This window comes from Hemicordylus capensis, chromosome 4, assembly GCF_027244095.1.
Source record: "Hemicordylus capensis ecotype Gifberg chromosome 4, rHemCap1.1.pri, whole genome shotgun sequence".
Lineage (NCBI taxonomy): Eukaryota > Metazoa > Chordata > Lepidosauria > Squamata > Cordylidae > Hemicordylus > Hemicordylus capensis.
Window position 1 is genome coordinate 140,067,100 of NC_069660.1, and position 17,739 is coordinate 140,084,838.

Sequence of the window (17,739 nt, forward strand, 5' to 3'; positions counted from 1 at the left end):
TCAGCTGAGAGGCGGGAGAAAAGGAGCTCTTTGCAGCTTGTCTGCTGCTTCCATTGCCGGCCAGGAGAACAAGCTGGAGAGACGGCAAACAGGGCAAGTGGCTGAGGGGCCTTGGGGCTGGGCAGGGGGCAATGGGGAGTCACGTGAGGTGCCTCTGGGGGGCCCCTCCAGGCAGTGGGGCCCCCAGACAACTGTCTCCCTTTGCCCGATCGTTGTTACGCGTGTGAGGACAGAGCAAAACTGTCAAAATGGATTAACTGAAAAAGACCCAGGTTGATAAATTCTAGTATGATCGGAAGTGAGGCCCAATCAGTCTTATGCTTTTCCATGAAATAGTTTTTTTATTGGGTGGCGGTTGTGGTACCTCCCTACAGAGAGGTGATTCTCACAACCGCAGGAAAGCGGGCTAAGGGAGCCTAGCCCGTTTTCCTGCAGTCATGTGCTGCAACAGGAGCTGTACACTAACCCCGTTCATCTGATCATGAGACACCGCAGCATGGCTCCGTGCCATGGCAACTCATGAGGAGACCCCCAACCGGGAGGCTAACACAAGCCTCCTGCCCTCGGGAGTCTCCCCAAGATGCCCCATGCAGGATGCCCCATGGCCTCGGGGGTCTCCCCAGGATGCTCCATCCTGGGACTTCCGGGGGCCAGGTGGCCCTGATCTCTCTGCTGCCCCTACCAGCTCTGCCCAGGGACAGCTCCCTGCTTGTCTGCGAGGAGAGCGGACTAAGGCTCTACCACACTCCCGGTAAGGCTCTCTACACGGCTTGTGTGGAGAGCCTCCGAGTCTTCCACCCATCTCATGGTCAGCATCAAATACTGGGAAGCTATTCACATGGTCCAGTGAACAAAGGAATCATTATAACCAGGGTAGTCTTTCATAATTTATTCAGATTACAGGCTTGGCCCCAATACTAGATATCCATAGCTTTGGCACAGGGCAACACGTTTATAGCAGCTGTGTTTGGGAAGGTTTTACTGCAGCTGATCACCTGCTGAAATGGGAAACCTGCATATCCATTTAAATCTGGTTTTACAATGAGACAACTGACCTTGACCATAGTGGTCAGGAAAGGATTGGCCAGGTTCCTTATTTATGACACTAGGAACATGTCTGGGCCTTAAATAGATAGTCATTTTCTGTTTTCTTGATGCTTTCAAATAATTTGTTTGCTCATCATGAAATGCCTCTTTCATTTGCCACCTCCATCCTGATTTTTCTGTTGTGATAAAATATCACAAGTGGACAGCAGGCTTGTGGCTATTACTTACCCTCATAAATTGCTGCTGCTTGGCATGCAGCTTGAGTTGCTGGTGGATTAATCCTCCTGGTTTTCTGTTGACTTCCTTGATGTATGGAGTTCATTGCTGTGATCTTGGTTGTGCTGAAGTTGTTAGATCTATTCAGATATCAAGTTGTGCATGCATACAGGTGCCTGTACACACTTCCATGGTTTTGTGTGAATGACTCTACAAGCATTCATTTTAAAAATGAGATCCCTCAAATGAAGAGTGCAGATACAAAGTGTTCTGCTGCACCTGTGTTCAATATTACATATGAATAACTGTATGTGCATACTGTGTGTACAAGTACACTGTTCTCAAATTGCACGTGCATTGTGCAATTTGTCTAGGCCTCGCGATCTCTGGCAACTTTTAAAAAGGCACTGAAGACATATTTATTCACTCAGGCTTTTAATTAGATTTATAGTTCTAATACTTTTAATGTTGAGTTTAAATGATTTTAATGTTAATGATTTTAATTGTTTAATTGATTTTAATGTTTAATTATGAACCATTCAGAGACACAAGTTTGGGGCAGTATAGAAATATGTTAAATAGAGAGAGAGAGAGAGAGAGAGACTGAATATAATGTGTGAATGGGGCTAGAATTGTTCATGCTTGCTCTAGAAGCAGTATAGCCTAGCTAGCGCAAACGTATCAGGGAAAAAGGGTTCAGACTACCCACTGCTATCTGGCCACCATTCTACTTAGATTTACGTTGAGTGTGGCAATTACTGCAGAATAGCTCTTGCTATGCGATGGCTCTGTCTAGACCTGCCTAAAAGATGCATCAGGCCCAGTTCATATTGCTCTTTTATTTACAAGATCAAGAGAACAGCCTTTGACTCCTCAATGATTATGCCAGTCCTTATATTTAGAATTGCAGACTCTTGTATGCTACACAGTGGTGCAGCTTTTGTTTTCTTTCCATCTGCCATCCAACAATAAGCCAACTTTATGGCAAAGATCTCTAAGGAAAAGTGAATGTATAACTGGAGCCTGGGACCAGGCCCCTCTATAGGGTGGGGCAACCAGGGTGACTGCCCCAGGGCAGGCTCCGCAGGGGAGCAGCCCGCCTTGCAAAAAAATTGACCTTCCTCCCCATTCCCAGCTCGACCAACCTGCAGAGCTGCAGCCTGAAGGAGCCGCTCACAGGCTAGCCTGCTATCCAAAGGCTCCCTGCACAAGAAGAGATGTTGCTACAGCTCCCTTCCCCAGATGGACTCTCAGCTGTTCAGCAGGTGAGTGGGGCTTCCAAGGGCTTTTCTGCTGGATCAGGCCTCTCTGAAGGCCTCCCAGTTTCCTGAAGCTCTCCCCGGTCCCTGAAGCTCTCCAGCCAGTAGACAGAGTGGCCAGTGCTGGCTACCCAACAAGAATGCTATGCACACCCTCTGTCCTCCGTGCCCTACAGCCAGTGGCGGACTGGCCAGGGTGTCAGCTTGCCCGATGGCAAGTGGGCCCTGTGGGCCCCTGATGAAGTGGGCCCCCTTAAACATTAGACAAATATGTTAAAAATGTTAACGACCTTTCAGTAGTTTGAAAATATAAGAAGTTCCAATATTATTACTGTATGCAACTAAAATTTACCTCGTATTACTATTTTAATAAATAAATAAATAAATAAATAAATCATTTTTCGAGGATACTTTATATTTAAGAATATTATTCCCAGCCAGCCGGGGGCACCTGGCGGAGGACAGCGGGCGCTGGCGAGCCTCCGGCAGCATGCCCGCCGTGGCCCCCGCCCACCTCTGCCTCCTCCTGCGGCAGTTGCTACCACTGCTGCCCATCGTGTGTATTAAAAATTCTGGCATCCAACAGACTTCATGGCAAGGCCTTTGATAACCTTTATGAACTTTATAAAGTCATCTGCACACTATCAGTTACTCAAGTCCAACGTGAGAGGTCATTTTCAAAGCGAAAAATCATAAAGACAAGGCTAAGAAATTCACTGTCTGAGGAGAACTTGGAATCATACATGTTGCTATCCATTGAAAAGGAATTGTTAGATGAATTGGATGCAGAAGCAATTATTGACAGATTCACACAATCATCTAGTGAACTCAAACGATTGCTCTTAATATAGTGGACTGCATGAAATATGCTTTTGAACTACCTGTTAATGTGTAAAATGTTCAGTACAAGCAAACTATTTAAAAATATCCACCATTTATTTAATTTTTTTTTAAAAAAATTAAAAATTCAATTATAACATTCTGTACTGTATACTGCCAGTAATATGTACAATATATGTACACTGTAATTACTAAAAAATATACATTTATTTCACAAAAATTTTAATTGTACCTTTTTTCCACTTATGTATTTTTGAAATTTTTATTTATTTATTATAAAAAGTAAATGATAGCCTTATAGTTGTTGGTGGGCCCCCTTTGTCTCCTGGCAACCAATATTTTTAGACCCAGTCCGCCACTGCCTACAGCCCTGGGCTGTGCATAGAACTTGTGCCTGCCTCCTCCTCAAAGCCAGCAATGAAAGGTATGGAATTTCCCTTTTTTCATAATTCCTCACCACCTTGTATATTTATGGAATGGCATCCTATAGGGCTTTGATATGGATTGGACAAATTGCTTGTTTTTGATATTTTTTTGAATTTTGGAAATATATATATATATATATATATATATATATATATATATAAGTCCTACAAGTGGCTTGTTTCATGGTAGAAAATTACAGAAACTTTTGGAACTGAAGCCCCCGTATGGACTATCATCCCACCACCATGTGGAGGAATCTGCCCTTTGTCTTCATAAAAAGAGTAAAAGCACCCCACTTTTTGCCCCACCCTCTAGATAACCTGGAATGACTTACATTAGGGCTTTGATATTAGGCACAGATATAGGACAGGGTGGGAGAGCTCTGAATACTGAAACTGAAATGGTTTAGACAACTTGTTCTTAATATTTGTTTGATTTTTTTCTAAAAATATTTTTAAAAGTCCTATAAAGTGGCTTGTTTCATGACTTTTAATAAATTTTCCTACTGCAGTAAAGCTGCCAGAAAGAGTTCTCTCTATCCATAGAGTACTTCACAACTAGTGAAAGTAGAGCTAACTGTAAACATCTAAATCAACTCTATTTATTTTATTTGTACATGCACTATGCTCAAGTTGGTTTGCAAACCTGAATGTCTGAGTGAGAACTGTGAAGCAAGGGGGCATGTGTGGTACTTTTAACTTTCCCCCCTTACAAATGAACTATATGCCCAAGCTGGTTGGACATGTCCACAAACCTCACTCACTTACTCACTTGCACTATTTACACAGTATGTCATCAATCAGGATGCTTTTGTAATCATACAAAATGTGAAGGGGGCCCCACACATGCTGATTCGCCCCCAGCCCCGCACCCCCCTAGGGACGGCCCTGCCTGGGACACTTAGATCTGTCAGGTACTCTAGTAGAGAATAGGCGTTCATGGGTTGGGTGAGTGAAGGTCCACAGCATGGTGTGTTTCGTGCATGTGTTGGGCTGGGAGAAGAGGAGAATGGCCCTGACACTAGATGGCAGCTAAGGAGAGCCACGGCCCCACCATTACTACTCTGAAAGGCTTTGAGTGCTTTAAATAAAAAAGTTACTATGCATATTGATGTTCTGTACGTAAATTAAATTTATATAGTTTAATTTTATATATAACAAGAACAAACCCTACAGAAAGAGATAGAAGCAACAACAACTGCTACAGAAAGTGATCAGGGGCCTGGAGCATGTTCCTTATGAGGCTAGGCTACAGCATCTGGAGCTTTTTACCTTGGAAAAGAGGTGACTAAGGGGTAACATGACTGAGGTGTATAAAGTTATGCATGGAATGGAGAGGGTGGGCAGAGGGAAATGCTTCTCCCTCTCTCACAACTCTAGAACCAGGGGTCACCCCATGAAACTGAAGGTTGGGAAATTTAGGACCGACAAGCAGGCTCAGACTGGCCCACAGGGCAACAGGGCATATTCCCGGTGCACCCTACCCGCGCGGCGCCCCTGCGCCCCAACTCCCACCATTAATTAGATATTATGCTCAAAACTCAGCGCCCTCCCCACACACATCTCACCGCCCTCTCAGTGCCCCCAGTCCGGCCCTGCCGACAAGAGAAAGTACTTTTTCACACAGCACATAATTAATCTATGGAATTCTCTGCCATGGGATGTGGTCTTGCCCACCAGCTTGGATGGCTTTAATGGGGCTTAGACAGATTCCTGGAGGAAAGGTCTATCAATGGCTACTAGTCTGGTGGCTGTGGGCCACCTCCAGCCTCAGAGGCACGATGCCTCTCAATACCAGTTGCAGGGGAGCAACAGCAGGAGAGAGGGCATGCATATACCTCTTGCCTGTGGGCTTCCCAGTGGCATCTTGTGGGCCACTGTGTGAAACAGGATGCTGGACTAGATGGGCCTTGTGCCTGATCCAGCAGTGCTGTTCTTATGTTCTTATGACATGCTGCCAATTTTTTGACTCTCACCTTGATTTCGCTGGTATTGCTACTCACTGCCTTCTTTTGGAAATGTAGTTTTAATGTGATAGCATCATGCTTTCACATGCTCTGCACACTCTAACAATCTTGCTTTAGTCTGTCTCCCAGAGCAAGCATGTCATGATGCATTGAGGAGCATCATGTTTACATAACAAATAATTCCAGTGCTTCATGTGCTGAGCCATGAATCATATGTGTGAAAAATCCTTGTACACATGGACTTCAGGTGTGTATATTCTACATGCTGTGGCATACAGGAGCAAATCTTGGGATCATGCATGACCCTTTCCTTCCCCCGCTCCCCACATACAATATATGCTATGTCATTTGATTCCTTTGTGTGTATACCTAGAAATGTATCTCATGTAATCAGCTCGCCTATCTTCCCTCCCACCCCCGGCAGATAGATTGTTTGATACATACCATATATTCTATGCATTTGGAGCATTCTAAATTCCAACCCTGCACCCACTGTGTGTAGAATCGACATGCTGGGCCACTATGTGAACCAGTCTTAAGACTCAAAAGTGACAAACATTGCATCAAGCAAATCTCAACAGTTGTTGCTTACAAATTCATTCATCACAAGTAATTGTAGAAAAACGCAAAGAAAGAAAAGAAAAGAAAGAAATAAGTGTACATTTGCCAAACTATGTCTAGTGACCGTAAATCTGTCAGGGCTTGTTAACAGCAGCTCCCTGTGAACATTTGAAAACACAGCAAGAAAAATAAATGCAGTGTGTATCAGAGTCTCAGCATAGCCAGATTCAAAACTACGGGCCAAAAAACAGCCTGATTATTAACATGAAACCACAGGATTTGCTATGTTGGATCAGGCCATTGGTCTGTCAAATCAAGTAACCAGCCTCAGGCAACTGAGCGAAAAGCCCTTTCCATCTATAACATGTCTAGCCAATGTGATGGATTATATATGGGAAGGATTTCCCCCTGGTCTCTACAGCTGCAATCAACTTGCAAAAACATTGGATTTTAAAGGACATGGAAGAGAAGGAGGAGGAGGAAAAATAGATATATATTTGTGTTGGCACCTGCATACAATGCCCTGCCATAAATAAAAATGATTCAGAGAGAGAGAAATGAATCCTACATTTATATTTCCCAAAATTAAAACAGGAGGCTCCAGTCTTGTACAGTTCTCAATAATCTGAATGTGAAATATTCCAAATTAAAAATAAGGAGCATATTTGAGATTGACAGTATTGTCCCATAGGCAGATGAAGATTGTTTTCAGTTGGATTTGGATGGCAGTGCTAGAATATGGTTCTTTGTTTCCCACCTGGGCAATGTGTCATTCTGTGGCCTTGGGCATTTCTTCACTATGTATAAAACACTAGCCTACCTCACAGGGGTCATGTAAGGGGATGAATACCAAAAGGCAATATTGTAACCCACAATATTGGGCAGAAGGGAGGCTGCATGTCTAATTCTTCAAATAAAAGTACTGGCTATGATCCAGAAAAGTTGGCCAAAACTGGGAGTGTGTTAAGCACATTGCCAGAGCTGGTGACCTGGAGACAGGCAGAAAGTTCATCAGAGAATTGAGCAAGACAGGCAACCAACACCCAGCTCACTGGGTGATGAGTTGTTCAGGTTGAAGAGCCAAGCCAGAGTTAGCACACAGCTCTATAGAGCTAGATGGAACCCTATTGTGACACCAGATCCTTGCTGCGCTGGTAGCTCCAAGACTGCCTATCTGGAGGGGTGGTGCTAAAGCACAGCAGAGACCAGGCCAGCAGTTTCCTCGTCAAAGAAGATGGTGGCACAGGGCACAAGATGCACAGGCCCTGCTATCTGTACCCCCAGGTTCTTAAAAACATGTGTCATGTCCCTTCAGGGTACTGCTGTCTCCCACCGGTCAGGGTATAACTTTGGCCCAGTTGCCTCAGATGAATGGCTAGAGGCCTGGCCCCGAGACTTCTCTCTGGTCTTTGTCCCAGGATCAACGATGTCGCCTCCAGCCAAGTCACAGAGCTGTTGCCAGATCAAGCTCTCTTCGGCTTCTGGCCCTTCATCATTGGCAATCTGGCCCTTAAATAGCTCCTGACAGGTGGTGCAGTTCTGGCGAGATCTCAGAAGGCCCTGAGGTCTTACGAAACTTCTGTGAGATCTCATGGGTCCTTTCCAAAGTCTTGTGAGATGACTCCATCTGGCCGCGTTGTTCCTGTGGGTTCCCTGCAGGGCCAGGCATGGTCGGGTCATCAGATCCCATGGGTGGGGTGGCCCATGGGATCAGGGTTTGCCAGCATGGCTGTTAGTCTCCTCCATAGGAGAGGAGCCACCCGATCCTCGTGGCCTCGAGCCTGATGCCATTCAGTTCCCCCACAACATGCTTAACTCTTTCCCAGTGAAATCAATGGGAAGTACAAGCACTCAACTTCAGCTGGCTTTTGCCCATGAGTCATATATTCAGCTAGACATATAATAGACTCCCATCTCCCAATAGGCCAGTTTGCATGATGACTGATGCACCAAATAATGTGGGGAGCAGCATATATGTCTCCCATCCCACTCAGTGTACTGTCTCACTGCTGTATAACTGCATGGCTGGTGGTGTAGTGCCAGGGAGTTGCACCGGGGGAGAGGAGACGTAATCCTCATGCAATGGAAAGGCCAGTCAACCTCTGCTATCTGAGCAAAGAGACACTTCTCTTATATTTAGCAGGGTGAGAGCAACTGGCCCTGTTAAAGCACAGTAACCCTACAGTGGCTGTTGTTTTTAGATTGTGAGCCCTTTGGAGACAGGCAACCATCTTATTTATGTAATATTTATTTTTCTATGTACACCGCTTTAAGAACTCGGTTGAAGAGCGGTGTATCAATATTTGTAGTCCAATATTTGGACATATTGTCCAAACCAGCCAAGAATAACTTACTGAATGGTATATAAACATTGGCAGTTCCTCCGTTGGCACATGTGCATTTCTGAGCTTCATTCCTTCTTACTCTGGGCAGTGGAAAGTGTAGAAATTGATAACTGACTAACTAGATTCAATATAACAGGTGAAACCTGTCGCGATTTCCTACCCTCCTCCATGAGATAGGGTTGTTTACCCAGTCAAATGGCAGTGTGCCGAGAGAAGCAGGGGGCTCCTGAAGCCAGGACAACCCCAGTAATTACCTTTCAGAAGTCAGGAAGGGCTCAGAGAGGTGGGAAACAGCTGCTATCAGCTCCACAGCTGCAGATGGGTGTAGAAATGCTAATGAAGGGGGTGGAGTTGGAGAACAAGTCCCCTTTGGAGGCCAGGGATTGGGTGGCCAATCCACTTGCCTGGCTGGGGAAGAAGGAGCAAGCTAGAAGGGGGGAGGAGTGTCCTAAATGTAGGGCTTTATTTAAGGCAGGGGCTGCCGAAGATGAGACGTTCAGCAGGGATGGGGTTTGTTGGTCTGGTGGACTCCCGGAGAGGAGCTCAGACCTTTGCTCCCGCTGATAGGTGAAGGAGAGGAGTGACTATACTTCCCTCCTCCCCCAACTCTGAGGCAATGCCCGTGCCTATAGTTTAATGCAAGAGGATGGGAAGGTTAATTAAAGAATTCCTCCTCCCTAAGCACGGACAACACCACAGCAGGAATTTGAGGCCAAAGGCAAATACCAAGGAAACCCCCTTTCGCTGATTCACATGGGGCATGATTCATCAGGAAGTTTTCTTCTACAAGCTACTGGAAGGTATAGGACCTACACTCTTCCACAGCTACTATACTGGTTTTGGGTGGCTCCCATTTGCCTGCTTGTGAGAATAACTCTTGAATCACTGAGTCTTGCATAACTCAGGATAACTTTCTTGTGGCATGTGCCCCATCAGCTGAAGAATGTAAGAAATGCCTGCATCAAGTCAGACCATGCTCCCTCAACATTCTGCCTTCAGCAATGGCCAACCAGATGCTGGTGGGGAGACAGAAATAGATGTCATTTGTTGCTTGCTCCCAACATCTAGACTTCAGCCTACTTCTGTTTGTCTCCCATGCTGCCACCTCAAATCTGTTGACTGAGATGGATGCCTCACACTGTTCCATGCATGCCACCTTTGCTTCATACTTACTACACATAGATAATTAGGAGACTGCAGGGAGAAAGTGAGTTATACTAGACTGATAGCAGATGGCACACAGCAGGCCAATGCCCAGATCAGATGTCACTGCAGGATGCCTCTCCAAAGAGAGCCTCAGTGTCCTGGTGCACAACATTAAAGAAAGAAGCTTAAACAATTGCCAGTTGCACAAAATCTCTTCCTTTGTCTAAAAGGTGTGAGGCAGTCTAAGCACTGCTTTCTGCCATGCACATATTTGCTAGATTTTCACTAGACATTGGGCTACCAACAATGAGGAATTAGCTACACTAAAGATTTAAACCAGTTGAACAGTCATTACCTCTTCCTGAGGAACACTGAGAACTGTAATTCTGCGGTGGGGTGATATTTCACAGAGAATTTAAAAACCCCATTAACCTACAATTCCCAGGATTCTCTGGGATGGAAACCATGACAGTTAAACTGGTATAAAACAAATATACATTTGTAATATAATTTTGCCCTGAGAGGATGCCTTTAATTGGATCCAAGAAGTTTTATAGGAACCTTAGAAATAGCAGACACTGAAGCTCAATGCTGTAAAAGGCCAACACAGACCAGAAAATTTAATATCCCAGGTGACGTCATCTATATCCAGCCAAACCACTCTTTAGTTCTTTCTGGGGAGACTCCCCTACCATGGAACTCTAGAATACTGGCTAGGATCAGGGAATGGGTCTCCTCATAAAGACGGCACTCCCTAATCCTACCGTCCAGATATGGGAGATTCATTCACTTGGTCTGCTCTCCACATGGAGACCATGCACATGGTTCACTTCCCATGCTCACCATGACAGCGACTGCTTTTCTTCAGAGCACACCTTCACTGTGCCTTACAATGCCAAATCGGGAGCACAAGAAGCCACTGTCTGGAAAAGCCTTCTAAATTCTGTGCTCTCTTTGGATTAAAGCATATTAACGTAATGAGGAAATGCTGGGTTTGTTCACCAGCCTATCCAGCACCACTTGTGCTCCATTATTTAACAGCTGTCCAACACATGCATCATAAACAAACCGCACATGTGCAGTACATTATCATAATAAACATGCAGATTCCTCTCCCACCACCCTCCCCCTCCCAAGGCTGCCTTAAATGTTCCATCCTCCTGTTATTCCTGCACATTAACCTCTTCCATTTGTGTGAGAATTATGTGAGACATTTCTCAGCTCTTTGAGGGGGGGAGGGGGGGAACCATGCAGCATACCAGCCACATAAAGCAGCCTGGAGAGCCCGTGGAGCAAGTAGCAACCCAAAGCCAGTAACGAGAGCATTTGGTTAGCATTACCGCTGTCGATTTATTGCAAGTCCTCGGCATACACATCAAAAGTTATAAGCTTTTTAACATCCCAGGGAAATGAGATGAGGCTGGATGATTTCCCACTGTGATTCATGGTGTCAGGCTGGGATAATAGCAATAGGCAAGCTCCCTCTGACAGAGTAAATGAGGATTTTTATTACCAGCAGGGACACCTTGGGGGTTTTGTCCAAGAATCCCTCTGGCTCGTGCATTTAACACATCTCACAGCGAGGTGCGGAAAACCAAACAACAACAGCAAACTTCCCCCCGCCCCCCACAAAAATGGCCTCTGATAAATCACTTGGTTAAGCAGGCTTTAAAATCCAATATTTTACTGCTGCAGAAACAGCAAACTACCCCTTTATGGAATTATTACCCTTATTATTTTACTCATTGCTGCTGGAAGCTGTTCTCAAGCCATATGTCAACAGACTGTAGTCTCTTTGGGTTTATATTTTATGCCTCTTTCTTTTCTCTCTTGCCTTAACTTTTAACCCCTCACGGTCCTGACAGTTCCACATTCACAGTGACTCTTGAGTTTCCCTAATCAAAGTGACCATGACAGAGGGAGAGAACAAGCACGCTTCCAATGCGTCATCTTCAGACCAGTGAGTGAACTAACAAGCTGGAGAGGATTTATGTGGACGGTTTTTTTAAGGAGGAGCAGACACATGCCTAAAAGAGGTTTCATACGCCCTGAGCCATTTTGGAAGGGTGGTAGAGACAGTGAATAAATAAATAAATAAATAAATAAAAATAGTTGTTAAATGGGTAAGGGGCCATGCAGGTTGCAGAATCCCACTGTGCCTGCCAGGATGGGCCCATGTGCAGAAGAGAAATGGCGGTGGTCTTTGACTATACAGATAACTACTAAACATGTGCGTTTCGTTTTGGATACAAAACGTTCTGTGTACAAAACAGGCCATTTTGGCTGTTTTGTAGCCAAAACAAAACACCCAATGCTCAAAACAGAAAATTTTGTAGCCAAAACAAAACATCCCTGTTTCAGATACAAAACATTTTGTTGTTTCGGCTGTTTTGGAACTCCATTTTGCAATCGCAAAAAGTCTTTCTCCTTCAGTCTCCATTTTGAATTTTGACATCTGTTTGAATTTCAAGCCCTTCCAGCCTGCAGATTGGCCAGCGAAAGCATGGGCTGATCTGCTGGCAATTGCCTCCTTATTCCTTTTAAGCAAATTTAAGGGTAAATTTTACCCTCATTGCCTAGTGGGGCAGTGTGCATTTACCCTCATTGGCCAGTGGGGCAGTGTGAATTTCATTGTTGTTGTTTCACACTATTGTGTGTAGATCAACTGCATTTCAGGCAGGGGGGATGTGGATGTGCATGACCTTTAGAAATCTGCCTGATTTTTTTCCAAAGCTCTGCTGTTGCTAATGTGTGATGTTGATGTTATTTGGGGTGGATTTGGGGCAGAAAGGGGGCTTTGGGGGCAGAAGAGTGGTTCAGGTGGTAGTGTCCCAATGGGTGCCTGCTGCCACCCAGATTCCAAAGGAATTGGAAAAGGGCTGATTTTTAAAAATTTCTGAAGTTGACATGTCTTTGGGGCAGATTCGGGGCAGAAAAAGGGCCTGAGGGGCAAAACAGTGGGTTGGGTGGCAGTGCCCCAAGGGGTGCCTGCCACAACCCAGATTCCAAAGGAATAGGGCAAAGGGCTGATTTCTTAGGAATTGTTGGAGCTTATGCTTCTTTAAGGTTCCCCCCCCAGGGAATAATGGAGATTTCAGCAGACCCATAACTCCACCTGGGGGGCACTGAGGTAGCCGGGAGCGAGTGGTGGTGTAACGCACATAGGGTGTCAACCACCCACATGGGTTGCTAACCCATGGGGTGCTGGGTTCTGTTGTTTCTGAGGTGTTCTGGGTGTAGATTCTTTGGTAGCATATGAGATTTTCAATGACAAACCATGAATCCACTCTCATATGCTACCAGAGAATCTGAATCTACACTCAAAACATCTCAGAAACAACATAACCCAGTACCTCATGGGTTAGCAACCCATGGGGGTGGTTGGCACCCTATGTGCTCTACACCACCACTCGCTCTGGGCCACCCTGGTGCCCCCCAAGTGGAGTTATGGGGCAGGAATTATGGAGGTCCATCATTCCCTATGGGGAAGAACTTTACAGATGTGCAAACTCCACTACATCTTTAAAAATCAGCCCTCTGCCCAGTTCCTTTGAAATAATTCTGACAGCTTCCTTGCCCCCACTGGGCACTACCACCCACCCTACTCTGCTCTGGGCCACCCCTTCCCCCCCAACATGAAGCTATACTTTTGCTGAAACCTCCATTCTTCCCTATGGGAAAAATCCTATACTTCAAAAATTCACCAAAAATCAGCCCTTTGCCCAATTTGGGTGGTAGTTTCTACCCATTGGGCACTACCACCCCCACCCACAATTTTTTCACCAGGGTCATTTCTTAAAATCCAAAATGTTTCAGATTCAGATTTTGCAATTTCAAACAAAGAACAAAATTTGGGTGTTTCGGATTGGCTGATTTCGAACAAAGAACAAAATGGGGGTGTTTCGGATTCGGGCCAAAAACAAAACAGAAAAACAAACAAAATGCACAACCCTAATAACTACAGTTAAAGCAACCTGGAAGAAACCCAGGAAGTGAAGGTCTTCATAGAGGATAAGGAGGGAAAACCTGGCCCAGCCAGACATAGGGTTGTTTCATATGCTACACATTGTGCGGTTGCCCCCTGCAAAAAAACATTTACTCCCTCCATGGCCAAGTCCCATGCTTCAGTAGTAATGTAAGAATGTTTGCATCATGTGGATATACTGGACTCTACGATGGCATCCCCCTTATACTGGAGCCTCTGGGAAGAATACGCAGAGACATGCATTTTGGGTGGTATACAAATGTGTTAAATAAAATATATATATATATATAATAAAGTTTCTAGAGGATATAACCTACCAATATGATGTAAGTATTTGATTATCAATGCTGTATAAGAGCCATGCTGTATAAGAGCCAGACACATGGGAATAGCTTTGTAGCAGCATTCATATTGTAAACTTTATGGATTGGCATCAGTAACTGCTTTAAGTGGCACAGCGGCGAAATACTTGACTAAGAAGCAGAAGGTTGCCGGTTTGAATTTCTGCTGCTATGTCCCCCAGACTATGGGAAACACCTATATCAGGCAGCAGTGATATAGGAAGATGCTGAAGACGGGAGGAGGCAATGGTAAACCCATCCTGTATTCTACCAAAAAACATTAATTGTTTTTAATGTTTTCTGTTTTAATTGTAAACCGCCCTGAGCCATTTCGGAAGGGCGGCATATAAATCAAATAAATAAATAAATAAATAAATAAATAAATAAATAAATAAATAAATAAATAAATAAAAAAAAATAAAACAAAACCACAGGGCTCTGTGGGCACCAGGAGTCAAAATTGACTTTATGGCACACTTTACTTTACTGCTTAGGGATGCTGTTTGCATGGAATCCCTTGTATTTTGCAATGTCATGTATGCTTTGACATTCCCACTGACAGTAATTTACCATTTCAATTCCTTATTTTGACTTGAGGTGTGGCCAAGACAAGGTATTCTGAGTTGTATGTGTTCAGGTACACTCAAATGTCCATGAAAACATGGCAAACTAACCTGAAGGGCAATTTGTTTTTGTTTGTTTGTTTGTTTGTTTGTTTTGCAAGATGATTGGACATCTCAGCACTTTGGCATTGATTGGGACTCACCTCATCCCAGAACATCTACAAAATCTATATTGAGTTAGGACATCATGAGTGCTGACCACAGATGTTCTAAGAGTCCCTGTTTAGTAGGGACAGTTCCTATTTTTGGCATTCGTCCTTGGTAAAACGCTGACCCTATTTTTCCCTTTGGGGAAAATCAAGAATGCCATTTAAAAATGTTTGTTAGTGAGCACCATGTATGTACACTGAAGTTTTTTCAATTTCAGCTCCCTCCCCAGGTTTGTAGAAACAAAATATCTAAATGGAGAAAGATGCATATTACTTTACCTCTAGCACATAAACATATAAATATATGTACATGCACCAAAAGTTCTATTCAGCTCCTGCCACACTTAATTGCCTGTCCAGATAGTAAACTGAATGAATGCGAGTTGCAACTACTCTGTAATAACTACAAGCTGATCTTTTGTGGAATGAAACACTTTGCTAATATTTTCTTATCTTCTAAAAACGGAAATGGTGATGGTGAGTTGGCTAATACACCTTGTTTCAGAAACTAGTGGAAGACAGGCTACTGTGGGGCAAATAAATATAATGGACAGCAAGAAGGAGCAAAGCCTTCAGCACATGTGCAATTGAGCTTAAGAAGCCCCTCGGTGTGAGGATAGGGTTGCAAGTTGGTGTGTCACTGTTTTCATCGTTATCATCAAGTTTTATGGGGAACAATTGTTGTCAAAACATTCATGTGATCAATAAAAGCAATGTGAAAAGTCAAAATAATACACAGAGGGAGCGGGAGTTTATAGGCAGGGAAACAGTGCCCCTTCTGGGATCTGCTGCCCGATGTCTCTCTGTGGCAAGGGCAAGGGCCCTGCTGGGCAACCCCAGTCCTGTCTAAATTCTCCATTCCCCCGCTCACTTTAATCTTGTTCTGTGTCCCACTGTCTGATCCAAAGGGGCAGCACATCCATCAAGGAGAGTGTGTTCCTGTGCTACAGCTACAGCCTTGGCCTGGCTAACAGGGCATGTTACAAATGCAGCTTCCTGTGTACAACAGGAGGTCCACGTTGAATGTGATCATTTCAGAGCAGCCATGCTGGCAGTTAATAGGCTTTTCCTTCTTTCTCCTCTTTGGCTTTCCTGTTGTTCTGTAGTTTCTCTCATCACTTGGCCTGGGCCGAGACACCTACTGGTAGCAGCAGGGTGGCAGGAAGGCAACAAGCTTCTTGTTTGAAATAACATTCACGGTGCGCATGATGGATCTTAACTGAAGGCAGTCTTCCAAATGAAGTCTATGTCAGTCAACAGAAGAGATCTGCTTTTACCTTTTGACATACCTTGCACTCAGGAGGATTTTTTTTTCCCCCAGAGGGGGGTGGGAAAAGAGGGTATGGGCCACAGTTTTAATATCTCATTCTCTGAAAATGCTTGCATCCGTAATAATGTATTTTTGTACTGTACAGTATCTGTTGTTTTCTCCTTGCCTCACTGGAAATCACCCAATAAACCTGTTTTTTTTCTGCGTTTTTGTTGTTGTTCAGGGATTTTAAAAAAAAATTAAAGATACAGTTGCAATGAATAATCTCCACTCTTTTTTTTTCTGGTTGAAAGGTAGAAATTTCTTCAGATAAAAAAAAGTAGGCTGTGACTTTTGAAAAACATACACTGTGTTTGGCACTGTCATTTCTCCTGGCTGCTGCTGCTTCCTTTCAGGATTCATCTACCCACTCAGGAATCATATAACCTCTTCAATATTATGTTTAATGCATGTGCAATATGTTTACAGTGTGCACACATACAGATTTGCATGCACATACAGTTATTCACATATTATATTCAACACATTAAAGCCCTATTCAGACATTTTACACACGTATTCAGGTGTCTGTACCCACATACTGTAGGTTGTCACATACTGTCACATTCCTGTACATAGGAATGTGTTCAACATAATCTGTGAATAACTGTACTTACATATTGATTCTGTACATGTATTTGCTCTACACAGATAGGATGTGTATTGAACATAATGTGTGAATAGGGCTATGTAATAATACACTTCCTTGCTGCATTTGAGGGGGCCCATCCCCTGGATCCATTTAAAAATGAACACATGTTTTAAAATATGTACATGTACATATTGTGTACATGTACACAAAAATATGTACATGTGCACAGACATCTGTATGCTCATACAATGTAATATCTGAATAGGGCTAAAGTTAATGCAATTACAATCACAACATGTGGTGTCATAGCCAATCAAGTTTGCCTGTGTGATGATGTCACTGGCAGGGGCAGAGCCACCATTGGATGGACGGGTTCAAAGAACCCGGGCCACGCCCAATCAGGGGCCACATCTCACGGCCCCGACATGCCCCCGCATCAGGTGTTGGTTTAGCTCCACAGCGGGGTACACGCGCCCCCTGTTTGGGAGTTAAATGGCCGCTCCTGTGCTGTGCTGCGAACCCCAAGTCTTGCTCCCGAAAGGGGCAGCCCCTTTGGGAGTTAAATGGCCAGTGCTGCATTCATGGCACAGCCAGGAGCGGCTCTTTCCTGCCTAAGGCAGGGAAGAGCCGCTTTTGGCTGTGCTTCAAACGCAGTGCCAGCCCCAGTCTAGCTTGGGATTTAAATGGCAGGTGCTGCAAACGCAGCACCGGCCAGACTCCAATTCCTGAACGGAGCCGCGCAGCTCCGTTCAGGAGCCAGACCATGCCCCCCGCTAGCCCCCACGTCTGTTGTCAGATGTGGGGGGTGGGGTGAGCAGGGCCATGGCCGCATATGGGCCGCTGGCGGCTAGGCTCCGTGCCTGGTCAGTGGGGCAAATGTGAGCAAGTGAGGACAATTTAAATGAATATGCAAACATGTTCACAAGGAGTGCTG

General features: G+C 44.6%; 1 protein-coding gene and 1 long non-coding RNA gene across 6 annotated transcripts in view; one reads left to right on the top strand and one right to left on the bottom strand.

The window, feature by feature from the left end:
- The window catches only part of CRB1 (crumbs cell polarity complex component 1), a 196,531-nt gene that overhangs the window by 140,957 nt on the left and 37,835 nt on the right, over nt 1–17,739 (bottom strand). The gene's annotated exons all lie outside the window — the stretch shown is intronic.
- Nucleotides 120–16,438, top strand: LOC128324313 (uncharacterized). Its single transcript, XR_008306786.1, has 4 exons — nt 120–873; nt 2,399–2,528; nt 11,672–11,766; nt 16,011–16,438. It is a non-coding gene; the product is annotated as an uncharacterized LOC128324313 (long non-coding RNA).